Source organism: Phaethon aethereus, assembly GCF_964289735.1.
Source record: "Phaethon aethereus genome assembly, chromosome: 2".
NCBI classification, from domain to species: Eukaryota; Metazoa; Chordata; class Aves; order Phaethontiformes; family Phaethontidae; genus Phaethon; species Phaethon aethereus.
Window position 1 is genome coordinate 88,598,097 of NC_138582.1, and position 24,680 is coordinate 88,622,776.

Here is a 24,680-nt window from a genome sequence, read left to right on the forward strand (position 1 = left end):
AAAAACTTTCCCATTTGCTATGTCTTCATCACATTACTCAGTGCAACTCTTTAAGACAGCTGCATGATAGTGGGGAAAAAAAAACAAAAAACCAAAAAAACCCCCACAAAACAAAACACCAATGCAATGAATATACCAGCTCTAAAAGACAGACAGGTGTTTAAAAAATGGCCAAACATTAAATATGTTATAAAGTCACTTTCACACTGTTAAAAGCTTTGCACCTTTCTGTCAGCTTGTGAGGTAAGACATCAAACACCGCCTGACACACAATGAGGTCAGCAAGAAGTGATGTCACTGAGGAACTGGATCACAGCAGCAGCGCTGCTGCTGTCGTTTCCATCCTCAGTCCTGACAGACGCTGCCTGTGCGTCCCTTCTTCTGGTCTGCAGTTGGACAGCAGCCTCTTCAAAGGTGCCTCAGTCATTTTCAAGTCCTGTTCCACAATCTTTTCCAACTAATTTGGAAACTTCCTCCCCCAAAAGCTCTGTTTATGCAAACTGCTAAGGTTTGTGACTTTTCTTAGCAGCGTTATTTCTAAAGGTAAATTTATGCAGGTAGCTAATATAATTAATGTTGTTATCTCAACATTAAACAGGAAAAAGTCAAGATAAAAGATCAATTGAAGAACTCGGATAAGAATGGCCAGCCTTTGCAATGCTATTAGTTGTGTAACAAACTGGGTTTGTGCCATGAGACATTGAAGAAATCCATAAACAATTCCTAGGTGGGAAGTGATGTGAATTCCTCCTGAAGGAGATGGAACAACACTGGACAAGGTGTGCAGCTATGACAAAGGCAACCCAGTTATGTTAAGTTATGGTACTCTTCTTTCAGTGACAAGACATTCAGAAAACCCAGCAACCCCATATCCACAGATTCATGTGCTGATAAAATGAAAACAGTTCAGCCCGGGAATCAGGCATGCTCAAGGACTACATACTGTCCACTGCAAAATACAGGTTTTCAAAGCACTGGGTCTAATGAATTTACTACTAGTATAGAACATGAATCAGCTGAAGCAGTTTCAGAATAATTCATAATTTTCTTATTTAAAAATATATTTTCCACTTCAATTCCAGTCTAAATTCTTTCTATAATTGAATAATTACCATGCCTTGTGGACAGAGAAAAATCAGTAAGTGTCAACCATCTTAATGCCAGTGAGGCAAACACATCACTGAATATAATTTAATAGCATCAGCCGGATCCAAAAAAGAAACTGATAAGCAAGGAGAATTGCTACCTATAAGAAAAATAAAATATATCTTCTCAGGCAACAGTAGGAAGGGCTCAGCTAAAACAACAAATCCATTTTTGAACACCACACCTTAAAAGAGTTGTGGAGCAGTCAGGGTAAAAGAGGAATTGTCGTGACTATCCTGGCACAAGTGAACAAACCGGTGCCACTATGTTGTATCAGAAAACCATGTGAGAACATGTTATATAGAGCATGGGAGAACATGCTATAACTTTCACATATGTAAGAATTCTGTAAAAGAGACACGGGATAGTCTGTTATCCATATCTACTGAACTTGACAATAAGTAATGGTTGAGATGATTTGTAGCTGGGAAAAGAAACACAAAACCCAGCCTAGTGAATGACTTTTTTTCTCAACTTTAATGATAATTACGTCTATAGACAGAACTAGCACACATTTACAAAGTACAGTTTGTCTCTTAAGACTGTCTTGGAGATTAACTTGCCTTTCTACCTCAATCCATTCGTAATCTTATAAGTGCTATACCCAGAAGACCAACCCTGAACTTTATTTACACTGAAAAAAGTAATAAAAGGCTATTATATAATATATACTTTCAGGTATCTTTCCCTTCCGCACACTAACTGAACAAAGTAGGAGAACCAAATTTTTTCATCCAATCTTAATTATACACCATTTTTTGAAATAAAAAATAATAAAAAGGTCTGTTAACCTAGATTCAACATAAAACATTTGCAGGCTGGCTTCCACAGCCCTCTAGGGATTAGACATAATTTGAAAAACTAAATGCCTACTCATATTTTGTTTAGTAGTAGCTCATCCTACATTTGGTCTTTTAGAGTTGTCACTTTAGACTACTGGATTTCCACAAGTACCTTTTAACATCACTGGAAACAGGAAACATAGCCGAAGGGCCTGAACACACAATGGTTAATGCTTATATACCCGCTGTGCCTTCAAGGAAAGGAAGATGGAATGATTCCAAGCATGTAGAAGAAATACTGTCTGAAAAAGGAAAAATAGTATGAAAACTGTAATCACGTTGCTATTAAGGACGACCTGTCTCCAATACGACGTTTGATTCTTTTAGATATTTCAGCCATTTCAAATCACACTTATCTCTAATGTGATATGTCATTTATCATCAAACATAAAATGTTATGTTTCCAAAGAGATTGTGGTGGGAAGAGGCAGAGGAAACAAATAACTATTTTTTAATTTAGAGAAAAATTCTATAAATAAATAAATAAAATCATCAACATTTTGTTAAATTGGTAGACTACCTCTTCATCAGCCTTGAAAGGTCCCCGGAAGTCATCTTCCTTTTCAGACATTTATTTTCTTATAAGTTTTCACGGTTTTTTTACTTAAGCTTATATAAAATGATACATAGCTAGTGGACAGGGATGAACCTGAAAGAAAGAGTTTCTATTTGTACATCTTCAAGCAATGTGAAGGGTGAGTTAGGGCAAGTTATTTCAAACTTCTGTGAGCTATTTCCCACCTCATAGCCTTTTCCAGTCTTGTCTACTTAGTTTATAAATGCCTTATATCTGCAACAGTCTCTAACAGGCTACAACACTTCCATCAAAAAGATCCATATAAATACTTTCAAAAGAGCCATAAAATTCAAGCAGCTAGACCAGACAGTTTACACAGGTCTTAAAGCTGGAAGCCCCGACACACTACAGTAAGATGTTCTTGTTTGCTTTCCACTTCTGTGTGCTGTTGAATGGGTAAAGCCGCACATCTTCAGAGAATCGTATGCCCCTGGACACTTTCTGTGTAACCTGGGTTACGCATTTCATCTCCCAGTAAGTAGCTCAGACCTCCTGGTTCTTCTCTCCCCAATAAACACTCACTCCTTCCATAAGAACGTATCATGGCACAGGACTTCAAGGCAGATGGAAGGATTTTGAACAGGATAACCAAGTCCCACCAGGATGTCTTTACAGAGAAAGGGCCCTGGTGATTACAGGTAAAGCAACTCAATTAGTAGGACAAGTTCTCAAGATGAAACTGAGAGAGAATGCTGTTCTCAACATCTATTCACTCATAACTGTACTATATATTACTTGATATTCCCAAATAATCAGGAAGACTTGATTTTAAGTTTTATGTGTAACATCAGTAACATCAGTAACATCAGTGCTCCCTCTCTAGATTCAATACTGATTGTTAGTTCAGTTTGGATTCAAAAAAAACCCTATCAGTTATGGAATTATGAATTATGTTATATTTCACTAATAATCTTTGTATGCTGCCCAAATGTCTGTGTAACTCAGAAAATGTCTAAGAGTTAATAGGACTACAGACTAAGTAGAGTGGATATAGTTTGTGGGGTTTTTTGCGTTCGTTTATTATGATGTATTATATAGACAAAAAGAAGCTTTAGCTCTTCAGTGATGCCCTTGATGTTCTGCGAACAACCAGGCAGTGCACAAATAGATAAAAGGACAGTGCCTAAGCACACACACTGTTGCAACTCAAAAAACCCCAGTAATTCACATACCTATTAACAGCTAATAAATGATATATAATAAAAACTTACTTTTCTTTATCATTACTTAAATCTTTATAAGTAATTTCCATTATATATTGAAAATTTACCAAGAACTACAGCTGTACAGCATGAACACTGTTGATAGCATTGAATATTCTTAAAAGCTCCAAAGCATACGATGTTTAAAAATGAGTGAGAAACCAAAGAAACACAAGAAAAAAAAACTATTTGTAAAGATATGCAAAGTATCCAAGAAGTATCTGACTGTGTGTTTTAATTCCTAGTGATAATCTTTTTTTATGGACAGATGTGAAGGGACTTATCGCATAAGTGTTTATGTCTGAACAATTTTTTAATGTTTCTCCTTGCTAGTGTGCCACATTGTCTCTTATGTGGCATGTGTCTTCAGGGCACTACTACTCAACTTAGATCTATCAAAGTTCGATCAATTTTTGTGGGTTCTGATGATACAGCCCAGGAAGAGCAGAACTCAAAAAGGCGTGACACAACACTTAGCCACCCACTGGGACATAAATTTTATATGTCCAGCCAGAATTCATATATTTCATTTTAAAAAAAATAGTTCAATGTTTCAGCTACATAATAAAATTTCTCACAGAGGACTTCAGGCTCCTTTTAGCCCATCACAGCGAACCACAGTCTTGTCCACAAGAACCAGTATTTCTAAGAATTCAATTTTTATTTTGCTATTTTATGTCATACAGATGAAAGTCAGACACCTGTGGTTGGCAGGAAATATGAAGTGAGAAGCAAAGAACATAAGAAGTATCCTTATCCTTGTCCTAAACAAGGAACATGACACATAAAAAGAACGCAAAAATACCGGTGCCTGCCCAGCACAGAAAGCAAGCAGATGATCAAGTTCTGAGTAACAGCTGGGCAACATTAGGATGTAAGAAACATTACAAAAGCATTACTTATAATTTTGGAAAGTTTATGAACAGAAACACATAAAGGATAACACAACAAACATTAACATTTTAGGAGTAAAATATGTGTATAAAAAAAGGACAGAAATGAAAGCTCATAATTCGATTTCCCTTATAATTTTATGCCATAGTCTTATGTTGAAGATTTAGTAATTCTAAAATGTTTGGCAGTGTTTGACTTACAACACTGTAGTCTTTTTAGTGAGACAGCATGCTGTTATTTTATTAAATATTTAACTCCATATATTGCTTTGGATGTGAAGATGTCTGCTTAATGCACCCTGAAGAAAAAGTGCAAATAAGCGCTTCCTAGGTAATAAGAACAATCATCTCAGTGTAGGTTCTCATTTCACATTTCTCTTTCAGGACAAGCTCTGATCACATGTATTCTATATATAATTCATTCGTTCCAACTGTCCTCTGCATTTCATTACTAAAGCAGAATGCTCATCTTGGTCTCTAAATCAATTAAATCAACTACCTGACAAATACTTACTGGGGATCATTAAAAGGTTATGAAAAAAATCACTGCCTTCTAAGAATTATGTGAGGGCTGAAAATTGCCATTTTATTAAAACGTAGGTGGAAACTAATACAATGTCTGGAAAAATTAGAAGTCCTGATCACAGTACTGCTAAGCACAATCTGAGACAAAGACAGATAAGGTTGGTGGTTAGCATCCAGTTAATCTCAGAAACATAGACCCATTTTACTCTTATTTTCTGCTAGGAAATTAAAGTGTCAGAACAAGGCACAGCTTTGATTAAGGACTAAGTTGGCCAGAGGACATGTGTACATATGTGTGCATATCTGCACAGTGTTAAAGATTAAAATTTGCTCAGATTTATACACATGATCAAATTGTGTCAACGGTAATGGAAATTAAACACAAGTTGAAGTAATTTGCAAAATGCTGGGGTCTCCCATGCACCAAAGCACATTAGTTTAACAACACACCGTGGCGCTCAAAATTCTGCAGTTCAGTACATACTCCAAGATCACAGTACATAGGAAGTGGCTTTTAATCCTCCTCGCAGGCAAGCTCTTCCATCTGATTAGGAAGAGAGCGTCAGAAATCTGCTGACAATGAGGAGCTTCTGCAGTGCTGCCCCGCCCTGCATCCTCTGGTTCTTCAAAGGTTTATGCTCTTACGCATAAACAAGTCCACAATATTTCAAGCGTGGTCTAATTGATAAGAGCACCTGACTGCCGCTGTTAACCAAAATGCCTGTCAGAGAAAGTGTGAAAACACACAGAATTTACTCTCCTTCAGGAGTTTTTTTTTTTTTATATGAGGAGCAAGAAAGACTCAAGTAGAGTCCTTTCAAAGTGCAAAAACTGCAGAGTTCTTGTGGATAGCAATGTGGACTAAGAAAGAGAAAACAGGAGAGCTGATCATTGTTATCATTCCTTTCTCATGTAAATCAGCTGTCACAAACTTTGAGGAGCTAAAAAGAGCTGTAGCCTGGTCTCAGACTACCATAAAACCACTGGAATACCTGGAGATTTTTTTTTTTTAAGCAAAAAAAAAAATTTTAAAGGAGAAACCTTTAGGTGAAGAGAAACTTGATTGAATGCTGTTGGAGACAGTTTGGAGCCACAAAGTTTTAGATTCTGTGAAAATTTTTCATTCTTGTAAAAGACATTGTGAGGCTATTGCCAAATTATTATTAAATCAGGGGAAAAAATTTTAAAACTTGTTAAAGCAGGAATTTTTGTTCCTATTTTTAAGGAACTACAATGTCTTTTGTCTTTCATTTCCTGAATTCTCTTTACAATATGCAAAAGTGACAGCTATCTCCATGTCAGTATTTCACAGTTTGCTCTGCATCAAAGGACATGGGTATAAATCTATTGCAGGAAAATACAGTTTTATTTCTGAAGCACATAGACTTCATTACATCTGTCCAATAAAATATAATTTTAATTTTAGTCTTACTTGTATATTCATACCTCCAAGACAGTTTAAATTACTTCTACACTGTAGAAGGTAGGGAAAGAAAAAAAGTGCTTCATTTGCAGCTAAAGTATATGTAGGCTTCTCTGTTCATCTTCATGAGAAAACGACCAAGTTCACTTTGGCAAAGGGAAGATCTTTTAACCTAATGCCATAAAGTACATAACCTGAAATATCAGTGTCACTACTCTTATTTTATCAGTTCTCTTTTTCATTTAAACAGCATTTCCTGGTTTACCCCGAATACTGTAATATCCGAAGGACAAAATCATAGCACCAAACTCATTCAGACTGTTTCTGCAGGTGTCTGAAAAGATGGAACACCCATCTCTTGTATGTAAGAACAGCACCCATGGTCGTTGGCAACCTGTGTTTTTGTGACCTTTATACCTTGTTTAGAATTTCTGTAGGCACTGAGGCCCTAAAACATGTCAGTTATATATTACTGCAGTTGTACAACAGGATGAATTTTCTTCTTTCACTACAACAGCCTCGGTGCATGTTGCTTAGTCTAGCGGGTAGTCACACTACACACAAATAATTTTGACAGTCTGGAGAAGAACACACTCTATATAAAAGTTCCACAGATCAGCAATCAATCTTTGACGGACTAACCCCAGAAACAGATTTTTAAAACATTTTTTCCTTTTGATTGTCTAGACAAGTTCTGTAACAGACACTTTTCAGTCTCCCCTTTCTATAAGGATCTAACAGTTTCCAGCATAAATAATGTATTTACTTACCTACCTAAAATTCTAACTAAATTAAGCACACTGGGATTGAAGGAGAAAAATCTACTATTCAAGAGATGTAATTTGCAGAGAGGGCATACAAGGGATTTGGCAACTGAGATGAAGAAATTCTAGCAATTCCACTTCTTTCAAAAACATATTCTGAAATGGTACTATACAGTTTTCCAGGCATTCCTGACTATAATCCCAAAATCATTAACAATTTCTGCTTTATTTTCACCTCCAGAAGCTCCACAAATAGGAATAGTCACTTGGATTGACCATGTTTCCTCTTCACTCTCTAACTCCAATGGAAACATTGATACTTTGGATTATTTCATCTTTCCAGGACACTTTCCTAACTATCTACCTTCTCTTTTTCTCCCTTAAATTTATTTTACATCCCTCTTATCCACATAACACTGTATGTAAATTCTCTTAATCTCATGTGAATGTTATTTTTGCTCAAATCCTTAGCCAAATCATTATTTCTTCTGTCACTGAATATGATGTTTCTTTTGCATATGGCCTCTTCCTTAATTTTTTGAAGACTGGTGCAGCGCATTCTCATGTGAACTGAGAGATGCAGCCTTTACAATACTTTCCTTCAGAATTTCAAAACTCTTCTGTTCAAATAAGCATTCACTTAATTTCCTGATGCACTTCAGGTCTGCATACCAATCAGTCCAAGAAACTCTCTGTTCCTCCACAACATCCACTGATTTAGCAGTTACATTTCTGCTTTTTGCACTGCACAAACGCAAACATTTCTCATTGGATACTTTCTCTTTGGTAACTTATGGCATGCTACATCATCTTTCTGTGTCTGTGCTTGATTTGTTGCCTATCTAGCTCCATGTTTCAGATGAAGCATGCTGCCTGCCTTACCTGCAGCTTTTATAATTAAATACAGTTTTAAAACCCCATAAACCAAATTAGAAAAAACTTGTAATATATATAACAGAATTATACTTTTCCCCTCTTGAATGTTCTTTAAAATATTCTGTACTCAGTTTGCATTAAATGTAACCACATGAAAATTAGAGTGCCATACATACACAAATGTGTGTTCATCCAGAATAAGATGTTAAGAAGATGCAATAACTTTCTAGAAAGCTTTTTAAGTTTTCATTTTTACACACCATTCACATTACCTTGAAATGACAGAAAATACTGTTTAATGACTAAATACTGACTATATTTTTCAATGTGAGAAAATGTAAACTCTACCAGGTCTAGAAATTGTAGGTATAGAAAATGTCTTTATTAAGCCTAGAAGGCAAGTCATAGAATGATAGAGAAACTGATTTTATATGGATTGCAAAAAGTACAGATTATAATTTGGATTTCAATGTAATTATTATTAGCCTATTATATGTGTCATAATATCATAACTTTATTTGTACAAATATTATGTAGAGTCATGCCTTAAGCTTCACACCTTTCTATCAAAAACATTATGACACCTATTTAGGTTTGTCTTCCTTGTAAGGGAATTCACACTATGTGAATTCACTAGAATGAGCAATTGCAATTCTTTCTTTAGCTAATTCACCTACCAGTTTAATCTTATTGGCAAAGTATACTATCGAAGGCACCAAAAGACACAGAAAGAGAGAAAAGCATTCAAGCATGTTAATTGTCAAGAGAATTTTACTGCGATTAGGAGGAAAAAAATTCTAACACACACATCATCACATACGTGTACAAACCTGTTGAAATTCTGTATCTTACTACATTAATGTTGTGATCCTTCTCTCCATTCCTGCTGACAGGCAACAGAGTTTTGTCACTAGCTAACCCAGCTAACCCTAATCAGAGAAATCACAAATCTCTAACCATCCAAAACCTTCAATCGTTGACTGATTTATCACAGTCATGAGCTAGTGCAGCATACAACTATACCTCAGCTAGTGATTTCGTATTAAAAATCATATTGCAGCGACTAAAATTTTAATATATACCATATAATTGCTAGAAAACATACCTTGTATTAACAACATTATCATATTTTTATTTTCTGTATAAGTTTAGAAAGCGTATAATATACAACGAGGCAGTATTGGTCATGTGTACAGAAGTGATGGAAGTATCTGACACTGCAAAAATATCCACTTGGAATACTACTTCCATTTCAAAGGTGAGATCTTAAACAATGTCCTCTTTTTGTACTAATTTTAACTGATAACATTTCCTCCTTCATCTGGAAGTATATACCATCAAAAATTCTGTAATTTTTTTTTGTACTTTGGACTACAATAAATTTATTCTAAAAAAAACCAAAAAACAATAAAATCATCTTATTTTTGGAAGAATGAGAACTACTGGCTTAAGTATAACAGGACTGACATCTTTATTTTCTTTCCAGCTATTGATGGGGAGTAGTATTTTTGCATCTAGAAACTTTCAGCATGACTGGAGGTGAGAGATAAATAGGTAAGCAAATATGGACTATCACATAGAAAACTCTTTAGGAAACTGAGCAGTAATGTGATCTGTACTAATTGCAGACATCTTACAACCATTATCTTAAAAAAACCCAGGTATTAAACTAGTCTTCATTTAGCACAGAACCAAAACCACTCATCTTGCTGAATCCCAATGAAAATATCAGGAACATAAACAGCCTTCCTGGGCTGTTACTGCTTTTATGGATGCAGGCTGGTATGAATTTTCCCAAGCCAAAACCAGAAGATAAAATGAAAAACAAGAATACTAGCACAGACCTGGGCTTTCTGTTAAACATTACAGGACTCTGAACTGAATATTGCCTTGAGCTAGCTAGGTATTAAAGTATTTTACAGAGATCTACCGCACTAATACAATAAAAATCCATTGACAATTGCCTTGAACTAGTTAAGTATTTAAGTATTCTACAGAGATTTAATGCATTAGAGACTAAAAATCTATTTCCATGTGGTAATTATAGTCAATTTTTGTGAGATTTCTCAAATCAATATTTATAGTAATGCACTTGAAAAGATCAAAAAAAAGAAGCAACCAAAGAGAACTTTGTCCTGGGCATGACTTATTTTGCTATTTTAGAGTCACTATAAAAATTCATACATCTGTATCTATCACCAAAGCAAGATATTTTGCTCGTAGGCATAGAAACCGTGGGCTAGCAAACTACCTCCTGGATTCATATAATTATCCTCTTGCCACAAGATGGCACCAAAAGATTAAAAACTTCTGCATTCCTAAGGTTTCCATCTGAAAAAATGAAGAAACTTTTTAGGGAATTGCGCAAGAAACGGCATCAACATTTGACTTTCAAGTTATGAACATCTTTCTGCTTACTTTGACAAACTGCTGAAATTCTGAGTCTTACCATAAAGTTAATGAATATGGAGAAAAAAATGTTTTACTAAAGCTTAACTTTCCTACAAATTGCAAAGAACAAGCAGTGAATATTTAGAATGATATATTGCCTTTTCAGGACAGGGAAGTAAGAACTTATGCAAATATATGAATACAAACTGAACAGACACAAGAAAAAAATCACTCCAAACACATCAACGATTTATAGTCTCCCCTAAAGGAAATTTTATCAAAGTAAAGTTCAACAACTTATGCATTAAGAATTTTTCTTTTACTCCACTCAATTTTCCCTCCCAACTGTAATTAAAGTGAGAGATCATTTCAAATTTAGTGAACTTTTAAAAAAGTTGTGTGGTATATAATATGAGAAATACTGAAGAAACAGTATTTCGAAAGCTTATAGGACATCTCATCGTCAAATAAATGCTTTTCTATTCCCACAGTGAAACCTCACCCTTCACAAAAACTAGTATTATATGAAAAGAACAGGTCAGAGTGCACTAACTGCATAAAACCAAAACAAAACCCCAAAGCCTTGTGGGGAGGGAAAATTTCAAGTTATAATTACTTCACTGGCAATTATTTCATGCAGTACATTTCATTTATCTACTAAAAAACCCCAACAAAACAACTATTAAAAAATGTTATCAGCCTTCACCCAGAAAGAAACGAAGCCTCTTGGAACACAAAACTACTAATTCACCAGCAAATGTCTCTAAGTCACTATAATTGTTTCCTTTAAAGAGAAAAGACCCTGACTAATATCAAGACTATGAAAGAATTATTTTTGTGTCAGTATTATCCTCATCTTCTTTGTCAGTATTTCTGATTATACAGAAACATATTAAGCTACCTTCAAATATTTTTTTCTGTAGATCACTTCATTTTAGCTGATATATTTTAAAGCACTAATGGACTACCCTTGAGAAGTCAGTGCCTGATTACACATTACAATCATTGAGATTAACTCGGTTTACTTAAATAAAATTGAATTCTTTAATTATTTTTTTTTGCAGTCATCATGTCATTATGACACCTCATTTTCTCATGTTATTTTTCCAATAACCAATAGTCCAGTTTTAATCCACTATAATGGTAACATGTAACTTCTAAACTAGTCCAGAAATACATTTTAGTGCTGAGTTATCATCATTTTACTTGTGTGTCCTTTTTAGTGAAAAGAAGGATTTTAATATGCTAGAGCTAGAAGTGGACTCCAACCAGCATACCCAGAGTAACGAGGAACCAGTCACATCACTAAAATGACCCCATAGTCATGTATACCTGGAAGACAAGACCATCTGGGTGCTTTTCCAGACTGAGCTGGAACCATTTAACTGGGAGCTACAGGACTGATCCACCTCAGCTGCTTTTATCCCATTAGACCTGACTTTCACAGGCTGTCCAAGTGGCAAAAAACCTCCAACCCTATGTACATAATCATTTACTGGTTGGATCTTGATGGCTGCAGCCATGAAGGAAAGAAAAGGTATGTGTTTCCTCTCCTGAATCCACATAACCCAAAATTTAGCACGAAGTCGCTGCCATGTAAACACAGGGGGTTTTGGTCCTGTAATTTAGAAGGCTGAGCTACTTTGAGCTTTACCTGCTCATTGCAGGGGGGTTGGACTAGACAACCTTTAAAGGTCCCTTCCAACCCAAACTATTCTATGATTTGTGTTTAACTCCAGCTAAGTGGGTGTTAGAAATTAAAACCTAAAAAACTCATTTGTAGGTGGCTATTTGTAAGTTCTGTTCTAAAACACTAGCATAACAAGTAAAATTTAAGCCCCTGAATGTAATGAATTGTAATTACACTGTTACTTTAAAAAAAAACAACTTTGCATTTCAGAACTGAAATAATTGATTTCTTCTTCTTTGTCACAAACCTTTAGGTATCCAATTTAGAATAGTTCGAGACCAGTGACCCTTCTTATTCACATTATAGATTCCTAAATTCTTTTGAAGATTTACAGTCATCAAAACTTTAATGGGATTATTATTACTATAAAACATTATGTCTTAGTTCATCATACTTTTCTAACTCTCACTATTCTGACCTCAGATAAAAAGCTAGAGGAAACCATGCCACAATTAGGATATATTTGGAAATAGCACATGTGTTTCAGAGTGTGTTCAGATGCCTTGCTAGTTAAGGGTAGGAAGAAGAAGAAATGTATGATTTTGTCTTAATTTTCCATTCTGTACATATATTCCACACACATACTTAAATTTTAGAAAAGAGATCAGTTTCTTCTGATCATCAGAACAATTAAAGACTGTCTAAATAAAATAAATAAAGACTAATACATTTCCACCTTAAAAAATATTTGCTGAAATTCATTAGTCAAATCAGGCTACTACTTAATTTGAAATGACTTAAGAAGAGAAATCTGAAGGATTTGTATAATCAAGAAAAAAATTATATATTTTATAAGAGAATAATGTTGCAGAGGAAAATCCATCTATCTGTATCTATACACCTGCCATTCAGATGTAACTAGCAGAAAAAAGTAGATCTAGTAACACATAAGCTTTTAAGTTCTTAATCACAAACTGTCAATAAAATGCCCCCAAGTATTAAGTCATGGAGAGAACCAAATGTACCCAATATGCCTGGGGCTCGGTTCACTCATTTTAATCAAGATGTCAGTTTCAGTGATATCTTGACCATGGGCACCATACCCTCGCTCAAGGGAAAGAGCACATCTCAGCACGCTAATGACAGAAAAAACTTCATCCAACAGAGGGAAAAAAAATCACATTTCCCTAAAATGGTACTCACAATCCTGTTCTATGTCCTACTCTTTTATGGACACTACAGATTCCTGCCAAAAACCTGCGGAAACTATCCCGAAGGGAAAGAGGAGACAAAAGTACTATTTAAAACCTGGGAAGTGGGAAGCAGTGGCATATTTAGGGAACTTCAACGTAATATGCTTAAGCAGATCCTAAATTATTGTTCGTGTCATAATGAAAAGTCTTATTTCCCTAACCTTAGAAATGAGCAAATTTTTTCATATAGCTGCAAAATGACTGGGTATACCCCAGTAACTCATTCATAAACTGAGGTCTACACCATTACTTACCATTTAATACAGGACTATATTGATTAAAGACTGATGATTAAATGGCTGAATGCTGCTGATATCTGTTGAAACTTCCTTTATTCTATGGCAGTGATTTTATAGATTCTGAAGGGGTTTTTTTGCTTTAAACTATGTTTTTAACTGTAATTCACTACTAGATGACCCAAGGGTTAGTAAGCTCAATTAACTGGTTTTGTTTTCATTTTTTAGCAGAAAGTCATGAGGGCAGGCTAGTAGCTCTATATAGCTTAATTTGCAGGATCAAGACTATAATAAAAGAAAAAAATAATATAACATACAACAGTACTGACATGTAAAAGTGCCCCCCCCCAAATGCAATAAAAAAAAAATTAGAATGTATCCATACTGATAACGAAAATATGATCTATAACACGATGTAAAATTTTTGTGAAAGGGTATTTGTATAATTTTTTATTAAAATTTATTCTTACAGTTGGAAAGAAAATAAGAGCTAAAGTATTGCCATTCTTCTGCTTCAATTTGTCGTGTCTTGGGATTTTTTGTTTTAAACATATTCCGAGTTTTTTTCTTTGTATTCTTTCCATTTTTCTTGGGTTTTGTTTTTATAAATTATTTCTAACAACTAGCAATCTGCTGCTGAAAATACACGTCATCTCCTGAATAGCCTCAACATAAAAAAAACCCAACAAACACCCCACATTATTTTAAGAATTAATTCTTATTCGCTTAATTAGCACATGTACACCTTTAGTGAATGTATTACTTAGAATCTTCCTGATGTAGAGAAATCAATAAAATTTAAGTCTATTTTTAAATAATTTGCTGATGATACACAAATAAAATGGATCTATAGGTCCTCAAGGGATCTTTTATGTACCATTAAACAGAGAGAGACCCAAACAGAAACTTTTAGAATCACACTATGTCTCATATGTTTAGGCTCAGATATTTCTCTAGCAAAGAATGAAACATGAAAACATGATAAGAGCAAATATTTAGAAAAACAGAGAAAACAACCTGAGGATGTAAAGCAGCCATTTTTAAATTTCAAATTAAGTGTAGTAATACTATCCACAGTTTTCACTCAAGACTACAAGAAGATTAGGTACAGTTTTCTCCCCCTTTTCTCTCTGCCAAAGGCATATAAAGATACATGGAGAAAAGATGACAGTCCTTCCCTTAAAAAATAGGAACTTATAAATAAAACACTACAGTCCCAATTCATAATTGAAGTTCACATGCCTGTCACAGCCATATCTGACAGCATTTTAAGGTCTAGTGAGGGACAGTATTTAAAAAAAAAAAAGTTATGGAATGATAACCATATCAAGGAAAAAAAATTATGGTCTATTAAACTGCCTGGCCAGAGTCAGGAAAACCTCAGTGTCTCAAGAGCCTCTTTTTTCCCATCTGTCTTCACCTATTTTCAAAAGGGTGTCCCGATGCCTTTTTAGGAGGCTGCACCTCTGGTAGCAGTACCAGCACAAAGACCTTTGCAGGGTTACAGGAACCTTGTCCCTGGAGATCCCACCACCCCGGGACAGGGGACAGAGGCAATGATGCTAACGCTGTATGCACACAGCAGCATTACTGATACTGAGCCTTACACCTTGAACATTTCGTGCATTTATGGTCCCAGTTCCACTCACCATGGAAAAAGCATCAGTAAAATGGCAGGTGATTATTTGCAAGGGAACGGAACTTATACATTTAAGGGATGATTTTTCTTAGAAATCTTAGAAGCAAGATAAACTTGACTGTCCTCCCTCTGTCCCTCTGAATATTACCTCTAAATAATTGCAGATACTTTGGGTTCCTACCTCTTTTCTCTCCCTTGTTTAAAAACGCAAAGATTTTATCCATGTATTTTGTCTTATGTGTAAAATATGAAACATATTCAAGAAAATCTACATACAAAACTCTCTTGATTCCAGTGGAAATAAACATCAGCTGTACACTATGGACACAGAGGAACCAAAGACAGAATGCACAGCATCTAAGTTTCCTAGACACAGACATAGCTCCATTTTGTTTGTGCTTATTATTAGGGTAGTATAACAATTAACAACATAATATTTTCATTCATTAAGCAGGTGTAAATATCATGTGAACTACTTGAAGTGTGCTAGACACAAGCACACAGTAACAGTTCAGTTAGACATATTTTTGGTTTATGTTAATCTGTGGAAAAAAAATTTACCTGTCCTGCTGGACATGGCATTTTAAGCCTTGCTTACAGTGCTGTAAATTACATTGGTACATTCCTTATGTCTTAAAAATCTGGATGTTATAGCATTGCAGAGTTCATGACAATTGCATTAATTTTTAAGGATCATGATCTGATCAGGCTAAGTGATGGTATGTCATGTTCTTTATGTTGTAATGCAAAGCATTGAAATAGGAAAATACAATAAATCCAATCTGTAATGAGGAAGGTCATGGAATATTAACACTAAAATAATAAAATATCCATATACATACACCTATATATATAACACCCAACATACAGTTCTTCATGTGAAAATATTTTGGAGAGGCTTTTTGTTTTTGTAAAACACAGAACAACACAGTTCTTGATTTTATACAACAGAATTCTGGAAACATCTATTTTCAATTCATTTTTTGAATCATTACCTTTACATAGACACACATACACATGTTCTTTTCTTTACATGATTTCCTACTGTTTGAAATACGATTCAAAGCTCACTTTGAGTTACAATTAAGAGATGCCATAATAAAATTACAAACAAAAAAGCCACCATTGTGTGAAGAATGATGTGCGTGTGGGAACAATACAAGGACACCTGCCATGTTGCTTTTCATTATATCCAGTCAACTTCCCAAGTCCCTGTATTCCCCTGATGCAGCCTTTGGTACAGACATAGTACTACACACTTCCAACTAGCAGACTTGAGCTTACACCCTAGATCAGATGCCCTGTGATAGCATGAGCTGGGGAGTACCTCTGAGATACTGCTACAGCTTTGTATCTCCTGCTGGACGTGCTTCTTTATCAGTGAAGTGATAAACTTTATCTATTTCATATAAGTTAGTAGAGGCAAGAAACGGTAGTGGGAGCTTACGGAAAAAATGAAGTAATAAAAAGCTGATATAAATGAAGAGATAACTTGTACAGTATTCTGCTTGCTAGAGTGCAATCCCTGTACAAGACAAAGTTTTTCTCTGCTTTGCCTCTCCTGTGCACCTGCCCCCCCCAACTTGAGGTAAGTGGCTCTGACGTTTAATAATCAGGAAGACTACAAGTACAAAGAAATGTGTATAAAGCTTCAACTGGCAGATTTTTGGCAGATCCTCCACATACTAAAAATTAGACTGATAAACCAGTAAACAGAATTTACAAGCTCAGTAACCTTGGTTGCGTGGTTCCCACCAGATGAAAACAGAATGAAGGAAAAAACAGTGCCCAGGTCTAGTGATACAGCCTGGTAGCTGTAACACGCTCAGCTCCCCAAAGGTGAGGATTATCTTCTGTTGCTCTGTTGCAGAGCTGCTAACCCACAGGAACAGGCAAGTTAGGGAAGTCACCATGCCAAGGACTCAGAGCTGAAGAGCTGTAAATCCAGGGAGGGAAAAGCAAGCAACATTCAACATAGGAGTTCCTCTTGGCCTGAAGAGAGATTTGGGGAACATTTAGCTCAAGACAGAATTCAGAATAGCATTGTTTCTTCATTGTTTCTTCCTTTCAAGTTTTCCCAGGAGTTGGACAGTAGAGGAAGTACATTTTTTTCAAGAAGCAAGTGTTCACATTAGTAGATTTGAGGGTGCTGGATGCATAGTGTGTGTTGTGTAGTCAATCAAGTTTTCGGTGAACTGTACCTTTCATTTGCATGAGCTTTCATCGACAGTCGTGTACTGTTCAGAGCAACTGAAAATGTGCTATGATATGCCATCCTTATGTGCAATGAAGTCACCCTTCATAATGTTTTACTTTGGCATACTTAAACTGCTCATAAAAAAAGAATTTTTATTTCTGAATTTCAATTTCCCTCCTTTATAGTAAATGATACATTAATTAGTATGTCATTAAGAAGTCCATAGCAAATACAATGGTAACACAGAACATATATTTATGTGGTTCACTTAAGGCACTCACAGAATGTTTCTTAAACCCTTATGTTCTGCCTATTTACTTGCCCAAATAATCAGTGTTTCCCTTCCATTTCTGTCCACCATGTAACAACAAAGAATTAACTATACAGCAGATTTTTTCAAATCTATGAACAAGGACATATTGCGAAGTCCAATTAAGAAACCTTGGTGTTTACAAACTTGGTTTCAAGTGATAACAATGAATGAATTAAAAATAATACTATGTTAACAGTCATAATCTTCACCCCATTGCTACCATTCAACAATATTTCAATCTTAATTTGACCCCCGGCACCGGTGCTGCAACCTAGTGGTGTGATAAAGAATAAAATTATACTACTTTGAGGGCAGTGTGTTATCACCTGCAACCTGGCTGTAAATATGGTTAACAGACATAGAAACTAAGTCACCTGCACAGATTTATCCAGATGAGACAGGCTCTGTTTCAATCACTTATTTCCTTGGGAAATCACATTGAGATCAGGAAATTACTTTCTCAGAATCAGAGGTAGATATTATTTTCAAATTAACCTTTTCTGCCTTTCACATTTAATTATTTAACAAGGAAAAAAATAACTTCTATTACTTAGCTGACATTTGCCTACTGGTGTGCACGTATGGATGTGCATCTTATGAATATCACTCTATATTTAATTAATTATGAGCTCATTTGCTTTGACATAAAACATTATTTTTATGCATTTTTCAACTACAGATAGGCACAGAAAAGAACAGTAGCCACAGTGTCTGCTGTGAGCACATTTCAGTATTTCAGCAGTTTCTTCACAGATCCTTTGTCTATTGAGAACATGCAAATAAGAAATGTTAGTATATCTATACTCATTTACTCTAATGCAAAGCCAACAAGACCATTTAAGAATATATATGTTCCTACATACCATCCCATTAAGACATATTTTGCTATTTTCTTTTCCATGAACTGTTATAAAACATTATAAATATAAACTGCTGGCAAAGCATGCAACCAAGACATATTTTCCAATGCTACCCAAAGCAACCGGAAGAAAAAAAAAAAAAAATCAGCCACAGCAGTTTCAAGTTTAAATATCTCTATTCTAATCAATACTCCTCAGACATGACAAAGTTCCTATTTATGTGTACAAAATCATCTTGATATCACACAAAGAAAACACGGACATAAAGCTAAGCTAAAATTAACAGAAAGTGCTACAGAGATGACCTATTCATTCATACTTTTATTTCACAAAGTATACAAAAATTTTAAAAGACTCCCTTAGGCACAAACTAGATTACCAGTTGATAATCCAAGAAGTATTCCTCTCTTGACGTAAGCCCACAGTGACCCTAAAAAGCTCTTTTTCAACTCTTGAGAAAGATAGCTTGTCTTTTTTACTTGCTTTTCCCAGTTCCCCAAGTTCATTCTTTCATCTCCTCCCCTAAAATAGCACAGACTATTTCATTCAAAAAGTAACCAATTTATATAAAAGTTTGAGTAACTGGAAAATGTAAATAAAAGCTTGCATCAGACTCATAATATTCCTAGTAAATGGCATATTTAAAGAGGATTTAGCGATTCAGAAGTATGTTCCAGTCTCCCACTCCCTGCTTTCCCCCGCCAGTAATATCACCACGTAAATTTAAAGCCTACCAGCCTAAAGAAAAAAACATAATTTTTCACAAACCTGCTTCCTCACACCACGCACACACTCATGTATGCATACACACATGCATACACAACAAGTTGTATAATTTAAAAAATACCTTAAAAGCAACGGGTGTGCATCTGGGGTAATACAGAGGCTTTTACTGAAATGAAAGATGAAGATTATAGGCAACAGCTCCATTTGTGTGGAAGCAACAGAGATGATAGGTCAGTTTTAAAATGCTGGTTGCTATTTGTCACTGATCGCACGTGCAGATGCATTCTCTTAAGCTGAAGGACTGTTAGATTTTTACGGCTGCAACTAGCATCATGTACTGTATTAGCCTATTTCAAATTGCTAATGCAGCTGACTGCCATCAACAGTTAGTAGTTGGGAACATGGATTTAGACTTGCATTGTGCTGCATTAATTTAACACCACATCAAATATGGATTTTATTGCAGCAGTGAAAATAAACACTCACACAGATGCAGACTATATTTTTCCTTCCTCCACCTTTTCCCTTCTGCCCCCCCCCACCTTACTGAGATGTCAAACCCGGCAATATTTTCCTCATTTGTGTGCACATAGCTCTGTACAGACATTTGAAATATTGCCTGTATCCACCCTGCTATCCCTCTCCACAGGCATTTCCTTCATAAGAAGCATCTGCTCTGAGTGTGTATAATTATTCTGAAATTCAATTCAGGGCAGAATGAATAGCAGTGAAAGCTGTGACAGACTTGCACTGGCATACAGAAAGTCAGGGCATATAGGTGTATGTTTCATGCTATGTTCATAACAGTTACACTATGAAACATCGTGCTTTTTTCAATTCAGGTAGTATTGTTCCCCCCTCCACTGAATTTGCAAGAACTGAATAGAGATGGAAACTGCTGCTCAAAAGATAGCCTGCTTACTAAGAGAAAAAAAAAATAATTATAAAATGCTTAATGTTTCAATCTTGAATAAATGTCAGTTTACTTTGAAGAGAGAATACATAGCAGTTATTTCCTACCCCTTGCCTCATTAGTCCTGATGCATATTTATAAAATGTAAAAAGTTGTGTATAGTAAAACAATTCTATGCATTGCATTAAACACCATACTGTTCATGCTAAAACAACAACTACAAAGAGCTTAAGGAAATAAAAATAAAAAAGGCTCCTACCTTTTATTCTGCTTCTGAGAAAGTGAAGTAGTGTTCACCCCAACCAAACTGAAAAACAAGCTATTACAGTCCTTTTTCTGTTTCTTTTCTCCTGTTATTTTTTAAGACTGATCCTACTTGGATCTAACTCAGGCTTTTTCTCCCAGCGTCACTAAACTCTGGACAGTCGGGAACCAAAGCTAAGGGGGAGCTCTCCCTGCGACTGGCTTTCATTCAGAGCTCCCGATTAAAAAAAAAAAAAAAAAAAAAAGGAAAGAAGGAAAAGACGGCGCACCATCACCACCACAGCCACGCAAGATGCACAGACACGCGGGGACACGCAGAGACTCGCTCTCCCTGCGAGGAGGGGAGCGGGAGAGCGGCGCGGCGGACGGAGCCGCAGCACTTACCCTGGGAAGGCTGGAGAGCGGGGACGCGCAGGCTGCGCCCAGCGCACAGCGATTTGCAAGTGAATGCGGTGGGAGGGAACAGCAAGCCGAGAGCTTTTTTGTTAAAGCCTGTCGCCCTCCCTTCGCTGACAGAATGGGTTTCTGTTTTTGAAGTCTAAGGTAATCAGCCTCATCTGCTTAGCTTGCCGTGATAATTACTACCGAAGACACCAGCACTTTTCGTGGTGTATTTTTCTTGATCGAATAGAAATGCTTTCCTGTACCACCAGTGATCTCACAGCAATGTCCATAAAATGTATGTGTGTATATATATACACATTAAAAAAAAAATAGCATGGTGCCAAGTTAAATTACAACCTCAGAGGGCTCAGCTGAAACCACAGAGATTAGTTATTTTCTTCATTGAACTGCTTATGCTATTAGATCAGAAACATTCTTCCTCGTGCTTCATGAATTTGATGATTAATATAAAACAAGACAGGTTCATATAATATTAGGTATTTTCACAGTTCCAGAGGTTATCTGAAAAAATGTCAGCATCACTACTAATCCCTGATCAGTATTTTTTTCCCTAGTTGATACTTGCAATGCCTGCTTTGCTTTTATTTTAGTCACTGTATTTGGACTCCACATTTTGCAATGTGTTCCTTTTCATCAAGTTAATCTGTGTTGTTTTCATGTTTCTAATACAGCAAATTGGACTTAGCACAATCCTCCTTGGATCATATCAAGTCCAACCCTTTCCTTGCGATACTGTAGAGGGTTATGTGCACATTAGTTAGATTTAACAAATAGTCACATAAGATTAAACCAATGGATGTCAGTATTGCTCTATCTAAAAAGTGTCATAAGGGACTTTCTCTGGTTGTAAAAAAGTCTTCCTAAAAAAAAAAATAAGCCAAATTCCCTTAAAACAGGAGCTCAGAAATGTTATATTTGCGAGTGAGGAGGCAAGTAACAATGAAAATTTTCATTATTAGAAAATCTAATACAAGAGTAGATAGATCACTGGCTGCTGTTAGGCTGCTTAGTGGTAAGTCTTTTGCTTGTTTTCAGCTCCTGCCAGTCAAAAGGACAATAAAAAAGAAAGGCCAGATCCTTATCGAGCTTTATCATTGCCTATCACTTCCTAATGTAAGCAACTTCTGTCATTTCCCCAACTCTGTAACCATCAGTAGGAACAGAAATGACTCGCCAGCTAAGCACAACTTTTTGGCAGATGAGCAAGTCAGCACTTAAGTAACATGCTATACTAGCACATGAACACATCATCTGGAGATAGAAAGAAGTAAAACAGCAAAATCCCAGGTGCAGGGGTAGTGGGAATCTCTTTTTACTACGGTATATAAAATGATTTGTTTTTGAAAAATACATCTACCATGATAGACTTTTCATCTTTCAAGGAAAGACAATGAAGTTCATTGGCTTTGGATGTACTTGGACACATAAATACACAGTGCAATGCATAACACCTGTAAAAAAAATTCCATTATTTTCCTTCTCCCTTTCCCACTGTTGTATCAATATAAAAATTAGAATTGCCGTATGACCATCTGCTCCCGGTTTCCAAAGAACTTCATTCTCAGTCCTTTCACAGGAAAGGAGGAGACTGCAGAATCTAAGTCAAGCTTCCTAATCTCCGCCATCATTTGACGTTACACTATGTATAGATACATTCACAGTTCCCAGTGATCCATGTGGAACTGACAATACTGGGACATCTGCACTGTCTTCCAAGTTTACCCATTTATTTGTGCAAAACTGGAAGCATGAGATTCTTTTATTTGGGGCAAATCCTACCACATTCATCCAAAGGTAAAGTTCATGGAACTTTCTTTTCTGACAGTACGAACAGCGCTTCTGCCTCCTAAAATACCAGATCTAGGCTCGGACCCTACAGTAGAAAGCTAAAGATTGTCTTAGAATAAAAGTTGCATGTTCAATTTGGTAATACAGACAAATTAAATTATAATGAAAGGAGACACAAATACGTCGAAAGGTATATACATGGCTGGGAAGTATCTCTTTAAAGCTGGACTGCGTTTTGGATGACGAACAAAATATTGAGTCTTGAAAATTAAGTTAAAAGCTTCAGTTCCTTTTAACATTTTGTCTTCTGTTATTTAAGTTGCAGCCTTGAAGTGGGAAATAAATGTCAATTTGTGTATAGGTACAAAAGTTTATTCTACACATGCACACATACACACACAGAGCTACACTGAATTCTGAAGTAAAATAAAATAAATGATCTAGTGGAATTATTTAGGAACAAGAACTTCAGAATAACTGAATGTGCACTTACTCCCTTTTCTGCAGAGTATTTTGGTATATTTCTGCTAGGGTTTTATTCAGCTAGAATGAACCCATCTTATCCTAGATATATATTAATTTATTCAGGCATAGTTACTGCAAGTCACACTTGCACACTTAAACTGGACTAACTTTGGGAGTTAAAGTTTAACTCTAGAAAAGACATACTTTGTCACTAACTCCTGTTTCTGCTGGTATGGTCAACTATTTAAAAGCCAGTGTTTATTTATACTGATATCTAAGGCAAAAGAGTTATTCAATCATATACTTATTCATATGCATTACAGTAACTTTAAAATAAGGTGGCATTATAACCTATTTTTAACACTGCCTAATACTTCCCATTAGAAGAGTCCTTTTATAGTTGCTTATAAATTTACCAAACAAATTATTTAGGATTAAATTTTCTATGCTGATGGTCTGCCTCAGGCAGAAATAATTTAAAAAACATTTCAGCCCAAATGATACAAAGATTTCAGAGAAAGAGGAAAAATTGTGCAGCTGGAATTTTCTCACAGGAGTAAAACAACCTTCATGCTTTGAAGGCAGGATGTGAAACTCCACAGGGTCCAGCTGGCCTTTGAGCCAGAGAAGCTTACCAATGGGGACAGATTAGGTCAAGGAGCATTAAAATAATGGAAGAGTGGTAGGAGCAGAAGGAGTGGAGGCTGGAGGACATATTCTTCTTGGCCAGCAAGGGGAAAAAAACCAAACCATATTTCTGCTAAAGAAGGAAGAAGGAAGAAACAGTGCCAGGACAGGGGTAAAGACACGAATTGAGACTAAACAAGGAAACTTGGGGTGGGGGGAAGGAAGCACATAAGATAAAATGTCAGAAAGAGGGAGAGAGAACTTACCAGGGAGTGTGGGGTTGTCTTCAAGGTAGGCAGCTTTATCCTATGAAATGATAGGCCTAGTATGGCAGAGATGCTTTCCTTGCTTTTCATTTCTGGTTACAAACTTGGCAGAGATCCCAGAAGCCAACAGTTGCATTTGTAGAAAGATGACAATGTGTAAGAAGGATGAGAAAGAAAAAATCTGGAATTAGACCCCATTTTCCTACGTTATCACTGTCAGCAAATGTCTGTCAAACCTACTGGAATTCTCTGCACTCAGCGTTGGCCCACATGGAGTTAAGAGAGCACATTAGTCGCCTCATGAGCTCATGAAATAGTGATTAATGTGGTGTTTTAATGACTCCAGACCTAGCAATGAGCTGTATGGAACCTGATGATCCCATTTCTCCTTGTTTTTATTCCATGTTTGATATATTTTTAACCTCTGTAAAATTGTACACAGAAACCTAACAATAAAAC